General features: G+C 31.9%; 1 non-coding gene across 1 annotated transcript; it reads left to right on the top strand.

Moving 5' to 3' along the window:
- The first annotated feature begins 3,866 nt into the window (after window positions 1-3,866).
- LOC118053582 (small nucleolar RNA R71) lies at window positions 3,867-3,973 on the top strand. Its single transcript, XR_004688400.1, has one exon. It is a non-coding gene; the product is annotated as a small nucleolar RNA R71 (small nucleolar RNA).
- Window positions 3,974-8,194: the final 4,221 nt, after the last annotated feature.

Raw genomic sequence — 8,194 nt, 5'->3', positions numbered from 1 at the left:
GCATCATTAGTTCATGTGGCTTTCCCCTCAATCCATTTGGACACATAATCAACAATAACAAAGATATAAAGATTAACAAAAGATGAAGGAAATGGACCTATAAAATCAATACCTTAAACATGAAATATTTCACTTATAAGAATATTAGTTAAAGGCATTTGATTCTTATGATTGATATGGCTAGTTCTTTGGCATTTTTCACATGATTTGTAAAAGTTATATGCATCTTTAAAATAAAAGGTCAATTAAGACTATTTTCAAGTACCTTGTGGGCTATTCTTTTTGCTCCAAAATGCCCACCACAAGAATGAGAATGATAAAAAGTGATAATGGAATGGAATTTATCCTATAATACACATCTTCTAACTACTTGATGTGCACAAAATTTCTATAGATAAGGAGTGTCCTAAAAATAGTATTTAGCATCAGCTCGTAACTTATCTTTTTGGGATTTAGATAAACTTGAAGAGAATTCTTTGGTGACTAAATAGTTCACCAAACCTACATATCATGGTCTTGTAAAGAAATGTAACACATATAATTGCTCGTCCGAGAATGTCTCTTTTAACTTTTTGGTTTGTATATCCTTGGTTTGCAGCCGACTCAAGTGATCATCTACATAATTCTCGACACCTTTTTTATCTTTGATTTTAAGATCAAATTCTTGTAAAAGCAAGATCCAAACAATCATTCTTGGTTTGGATCCCTTTTCTTCAAAATATACCTCAAAGCTGCATGGTTAGAAAAAACAACTTTTATACCCAGTAAATAGGACTTGAATTTTTCTAGAGCAAATACCACTGCAAAAAGTTTTTTTTAGTTGTATGGTAATTGCATTGCGCTTCTTCCAACATGCGGAAAGTATGCGCAACATGCAAATTCTTTCCTATTATTTGCCCAAGTACAACCCCTACTATGTAATCACTCGCAATGCACATTATCTTAAAAGGTTTATCCTAATTTAGTGGTTGTATGATGGGGCATATGTGACACCCCTCCTAAGCTCATTATGGGCATCTTTACACTCTTGATCAAACACAAAATCCACTTCTTTGGCTAGCAATTTGTATAAGGGTGTTGTAATCTTTGAGAAATCTTTGATAAAGCGTCGATAGAAACATGCATGGCCAAGAAAAAAACAAACCTCCCTCACGTATGAGGGGGAAGATAATTATGAAATAACATTTATTTTAGCTCTATCAACCTCTAAACCATGCGAATACACAACATGCCCAAGAACTATTCCTTGTTTTACCATAAAATAACACTTTTCATAGTTCAGGACAAAGTTAATTTTAATACATCTTTTCAAGACTAAAGATAAATTTTCTAAACACTTATAAAAAGAATCACCATACACCATTAAATAATCCATGAAAGCCTAAATTATTCTTCCAACATAGTAAAAAAAAAATCATCATGCATCTTTGAAAAGTTATAGGTGCATTACATAGACCGAGTGGTATTTTTTTATATACATATGTACCAAATAAGCATGTAAAGGTAGTCTTTTCTTGATCTTCAAGATTAATAAAAATTTGATTATATCCACTATATCCATCAAGAAAGTAATAAAAGACTTACCTACTAAGCATTCAAGCATTTGGTCCATGAATGGTAATGAGAAGTGATCTTTGTGTGTAGAAAGATTAAGCTTTTTATAATCAACACATTCTCTGATCACTTGAGATGCAAGTAGGAATGAGTTCATCATCTTTGTTCTTTACCAACATGATTCTAGTCTTTTTGGGCACTGCATGGATTGGATCTACCCACTTACTGTCCGTTATGAGGTAAATGACTCTTGCATCCTATAATTTTAAACTTTCAGCTTTCACTACCTCCATCATTGGTGGATTCAACCTCCTTTGCAACCTTTGTTGGTTTTGCATTGTCCTTCAATAGTATGTGATACATATACATTAAGGGACAAATGCCCTTGATGTAAGCTAAAGTCTAATCAATGACTGTTTTGTGATCGCACAACAATTTCACAAGCTTTTCTCTTGCACACTTGTCAAACCTTTTGCTATGATAACAAGGGGTTTATTGTTATCGCTAATGAATACATACTTTAAATTATAGGGAAAAGGTTTCAATTCTAACTTGGGTGATAGTAAAATAGATGACAAAAGTTTTTTATGTGAAAGTACTAAATCAATAAAAAAACATCACCAGAGAGGGAGGTTTGCAAAGCTAAAGCTAAAGCGGATTCCTGCATGTTTTGGGGAACATATGTGTTCTTCTTCATCTCCTTTATCTCGGTAAAATCAACGCTATAACAAAGTTAAATTCAATTACTTGCTGTACATATTCATCAATTTGGTTAGATCATGTGATAGAATAAACATTATTGTAAGGATATTTCATTGCATCATAAAAGTTAAATTGAATTACTTCATTTTCTATTTCCATAGACAAAGTATCCTTACCACAATAAATTTTAATGTTGGCAATTTTCAAGAATGGTCTTATAAACAAAATATGAGTATTGGTGTTTGAGGAATTATATACCATATCAAGAATATAAAAGTCACATAGAATAACCAAACAATCAATATTGACTAGGACATCTTCATCACACCACGTAGATAAAAAAAACTATGATCCGCAAGTTGTATTACACTACTAGTCTTAATTAAAGGCTCAAGACTAAGATAATCATAAACATGTTTAGCCATAACAATAATGGATGTACCCAAATCACATAAAGCCCTTTTAAACCTAGCATTACCAATAATATATAGGATAATAAACACACCTGAGTCTTTTTGCTTTAAAGCAAATGCTTTTGACAACAATTGATATAACTTCACCTATACTTACCATTTCATAGCCTTTTAGCTTGTAATCTCTTTTAGTAGTACACGACTCCTTCAAGAATTTGGCATATATGGTGATTTGCTTGATAATATCAATCAAAGGAATGTTGAGTTCCACTTTCTTTAAAACCTCTAAATTTTTTTTTTCTTTTTCCTTTTTCTTGGACCTAGAAGAACTCAAAGGAAAGGAAGGGATTTTCCTGAAATTGGAATTCACGAATCGAACTTACCTTTGGAGTATTAGTGGTTGTTTTAATTTGTGGAGAAGTAGATTATTTCTTCTTTATGCTTAGTTTGGTTTCTATCTCCTTCTCTTCCTCCATCTCAATTTGTTTCAACCTTTGCTCTTTAAGTTCTTTACCACATTGCAGCGTGATCACACTAATATTTTTTTTCTAATTTAATGTTTGGGAAGACAATTTTCCATTAATTTATGCTTCTAATTTCTCAACACTTGAATTTACTTGCCCTATTTGCTTATTTAAGTTTTGAATAATTGACCTTGTTTCCTATTGAAAAGACATGACATTTTTTTGTAATGTTATTGTGTTAGCAGCTAAAGTTTTCATTATTTCATGAAGATCATCACTCAGTGACCCTATAACATTGGAATTTGTCAATGCAGGGGGTTGTCTCACTTGATAATTCTGCTAAGGCTGAAATCCATATGGGTAGAACTAGCGGCCTTGATTGCCTTGTTGAGGTAAGTTCCAATCATGTAAGTTCAGGTGATCTCTCCATCCATAATTGTACATGTTAGAAAAAGGGATCATGCTTACACTAGGGTTGGCCATTGAATGCTCCATCAATTGTATTAGCTTGTTCAATGTAATCTTCTTGCATTGTTAAACACATATCTAAAGCATGGCTTTGTAACGAATATATGCTACAAATTGTTTTGAGTTAACTACCATATCTGAGATCAATTGACATGCAACCTCTGGTGTTTTATCTATCAATGCCCCTTCATTTGCCACATCAATGATACTGCAGTCAGTAGGCATCAATCCTTCATAGAAGTATTGAATGAATATCTTATTAAGTATTTGATGATGAGAACATTGAATGCACAATTGCTCAAATCTTTCTCAATACTCAAAGAGTGTTTCCCCATGAGATTGTTGAATCCCATATATTTCTTTCCTTATATTGGCAACTCGAGAGGCAGGGAAGTACTTATTCAGGAAAATCTTCTTCATGCCATTCTAAGTTCTAATGGAACTTGATTAGACCTTACCTTTCGTTCATATTCAACATAAACCGAGATAGGCTTAGTTGATAAGCTGCAAGTAAACTTAAAATCATGAATAATACACAAAGAAGAATCAATCTCAATATATACCCTTGCAAAGTCAAGCCTTCCCTGCCTCTCAACCATGGTTGACACCTTGCTCAAACCCTTTATTGTTCACAAATGGAATGGTATGCCATGTAGTCTCACCTATAGTGACAATCTCTTGATTTTATTCGTATCAAATACAAAGTGGGGATTCCATTATTGTAGCACATTCACCTTCCCTCCAAATATCCATAACCATTTTTCAATAACCGAATAGACATCATCCTCAGCTTTGAAATGAAATATCTTGAAACCTTTGTCATCATCTTGACATCCTCAAAACCTAAACTCTTTCATATCTGAAGAGCTAAAATTTTCATGGCATGATAAGACATCCTGCAACCAAGGAAAAATCCAACAATAATTCTTTGCCATAGCAAATTGCTCTTATTAACAACATATCCGAGACATCCATCATTTTTACTATTTCATGCCTAGGTAATGGTTCCAAGGTAGATCTGTGATTGGGTATTGGTGACTCGAATCTTTTCAGCTCACATTTGTTTCATTTCAATTTGGTCCCTCAAGTTTCAATTCTTTTAGATCAATAAAAGTTTATTTTATTTTATTTTTTTTCAAACTGAGCATCAACCGAGGGACAAAATGTTTTCTCAACATCACATGATTTTCTAATATAGGTAGTCAAACCAAACCAACAAGTCTAATCCTAAATAAACTCAAATTTAAAGGAATAAATTGAAAAACAAATCAAGGCATCAAAATAATAAAAGCCAAAGGACAAAAAAAAAAACATTGTGAAACACTATTACAATTCATAATTTTTTTTCTTTGTGAATACCCCCCCTCTCTCTTTAATGACCACGGATGTTTAACTCTAAAATCTCACTAAAAATTATGTTTCCTTCACATGATACACACAAAGCATTTGATAACCACATCTAGCTCAATACCTGCTTTAGCATAGTTGACCTTGCTTTTTCTCTATGGTCTAATCCTTGTTTAATTTATAGGACACCATTACATATGTGTTCATAACCAATTAACAAAAACATTTATTGGTACAAATATAAAATCTTGTTTGCGTGGTTGCTTCTGCGTTTGAAGCAACCACAGCAAACAATACGTTTGGTTATGTCAAAAACACAATTTAATTTCGGTGGGGCCCATGTAAATTCGCGTTCTACACGCGAATTTTGAGAAGCAGCTCCTGGCTACTTTTCGAAATTTAATTTACGTGCACAGTGCAATTCACTTGCACTGTGCACGCCAACAGTGCAATTTATTTGCACTGTTCACGCGAACAGTTTTAGTTTTTTTTTTTTTTTTTAGTGTGTGTTTTTTTTGTATATATATTTTTTTTAAAAAAAAAAAAAACTAGTTTAGAATGAATTAAATTTACTCGCATTGTCATGTAAACAATATTTTTTTTTCTCGAAAAACTAGTGTAGAGTGAATTAAATTCACTTGCACTGTAATATCAAATCAATTTTATTCCTGATAATATTTTATCTAATTTTATATAAAATATTATTTATTTTATGAAGTAATAGCAATAGTTAAATCCATAACATTTAAATTAAAAACCATCAGTATTAGTATATATTTTTAAAATTATTTTATAACCTCAATTTCAAAAGCACTCTTAACCAAACATATTAAACTACCTTTTATTCAACCTCAATTTCAACCACAGTTTTAATCAAACACCTATTTTTTAAAACCAACTTCAACTACAAGTACTTTTTATAAAACAACTTTTTTCAAACCACAACCACAACAACTACCACAATACCAAACACACAAAGCATTTGATAACCACATCTAGCTCAATACCTGCCTTAGCATAGTTGACCTTGCTTTTTCTCCATGGTCTAATCCTTGTTTAATTTATAGGACACCATAACCAATTAACAAAAACATTTATTGGTACAAATATAAAAGCTGGAGTACGGACTTGTTCAGGGAACAATATCTGCTTTATTATTTGTTGTTTATAAAGCATTTGATTAGGAAGTTCATAAAGTATGGTCCAGGAAATATTATTCTTGTTTGGAAGAATTGCAACATTAATTAATTAGAGGCATCCACAAACTATTTGGATTATACTATTATTAATAAATGTTTCTAAATTTGTAAACCATGCGTCTATTAATTATTACTCTGTATATCATTTTCCCAGATAGAAACATCATGCGTACGCATAAGCAACATTAACAACTTGAACAACTACTGCATTATGCTTCTATTGGTACTTGCCAATATTATTGTCCACTAGAAATCATATTGGATTGTAAATTTATAGCAATAAATCAGCAATTCCAAGACGATGTTCAGTTTCTCCATTAACGTGATCCATAAACAACTCCAGATGTAGTTTTAATATATATGAATTCAAAGTATATATATATATATACACTTATATATAAAATAGCAGTACATTTAATAATTTTCAGAGTACTAATTTTCCTTGCAAGGCGGAAAATGGGGGTTTAGCATTGCCACTACCATTTGACAGCTTCTTGAACATGCTATCCAGCTCCTTCGCGAATCTTTCCATTGCCGGAGTCGGTAAGCAAAGAGCCGGTATGATATCTGAAAGCTTGCCACATTACCCCTGGCAGGCACACTAGACATTGTGAAGTCCATCTCTGCACCATTGTGTGCCATTAGCTCAGCCACAGATCGCACTTCAGATCGAATTCCAATGTAAAGCCTGAATAATTACGAGAAATCTCTCCTGCTGGCGCCATTGCCACTGTGTATGCAGTGCAGTTGCCATGATAACGGAGGGTCGAATATATTGCGAGCATTGACAATGCATACTATCCGCGTCTCATCATTGGGGTTTGGTTGAAGTGCAATAGCTCGACGACTCCACAAAAATGCTGTCAAGACTTCAAATGTAGAGCAATGGCGAGGGTGGAGCAGAGCAGAGTTACGAATAGCTGATATGTTCGAAGGTCCATAAAAGAATGAACTATGGGTCCTGCTAGTAAATGGAACTCGTGGAGAAAACAGGTTTCATAAATTATTATTGATAGATTTATTGATGGAAAAAACATGCAAACAAAATTATATACTTCATTCCATTGGTATTTTCTCTCAGGAAGATTGTCATATAACCAAAAAAATATCGTATACAATTTCATCGGTAATTATTTAAAAATATTTTAAAAAAACTATTTAACAAAACTAGAATAATTAAATTAATATAAATCAACACTTCATAATACTCAGAATTAAGTTGCTTGCAAAAAAGAAGAAGATAATCAACTCAAACAAATAAATAACAAAAAAAAAATAAAACAACAACATTGATCTCATATGAAAAATAAATCCTACAATAACATTCTACAAATATTAAGAACAAAATAATTTAAAAATAAAATAAAATGAAAAAAAAAAAAAAAAAAGAAAAAAAATCTTACCATAATGTAGTTGCGAGTGAAGTTGAGAAGAGAAAAAAAAATTCATAAAGTATGTTAATTTTAAAAAAACAAAAATGAGAAGAGAAAAGAAAAATAGAGAAGAAGATATATCTGAGAGCGGAGGAGATGAGGAGTTGAGGCGAGAAAAGAAGGGAAAGAAAGAAATGGATGTTGATGTTTTTCACATAAGAGGAAGAAGAAGAAGAAAAAAAAAGAAAAAAAAGAAGAAGAAGAGGCCCGTCTATTGTGAAATAAGGGGTTCTATTTATTAGAGTATTTTACCAATGGTTTTATCGACAAATAATTAAATATTAATATTTCTAATTATTTCGTCAGTGATTTCGTCTGTAATATTGAATTAAAATTTTTAATTTAATCAAAAAATTTTAGAAACCGCTAAATATCACTAATGACTTTATAATTCGTCGGTGATTCCATTTGTAATATTTAATTTAAATTTTCAATTTACTTGAATTTTTTTAGAAACTCGCCAAATAACACTAGCGACTTTTCAATCCATCAGTGATTTTGTCTGTAAAGAACAATAATTAATAGTGCAATTGGAAAGTGAACAGTTCCAGAGCTCTAAGGAAAATACCGTCAAAATGTTCCATCGGTGATTCCCTTTGTAATTGACATAATAA

Source organism: Populus alba, chromosome 13 (genome assembly GCF_005239225.2).
Source record: "Populus alba chromosome 13, ASM523922v2, whole genome shotgun sequence".
Lineage (NCBI taxonomy): Eukaryota > Viridiplantae > Streptophyta > Magnoliopsida > Malpighiales > Salicaceae > Populus > Populus alba.
This window is presented reverse-complemented; position numbering and strand designations above follow the sequence as displayed.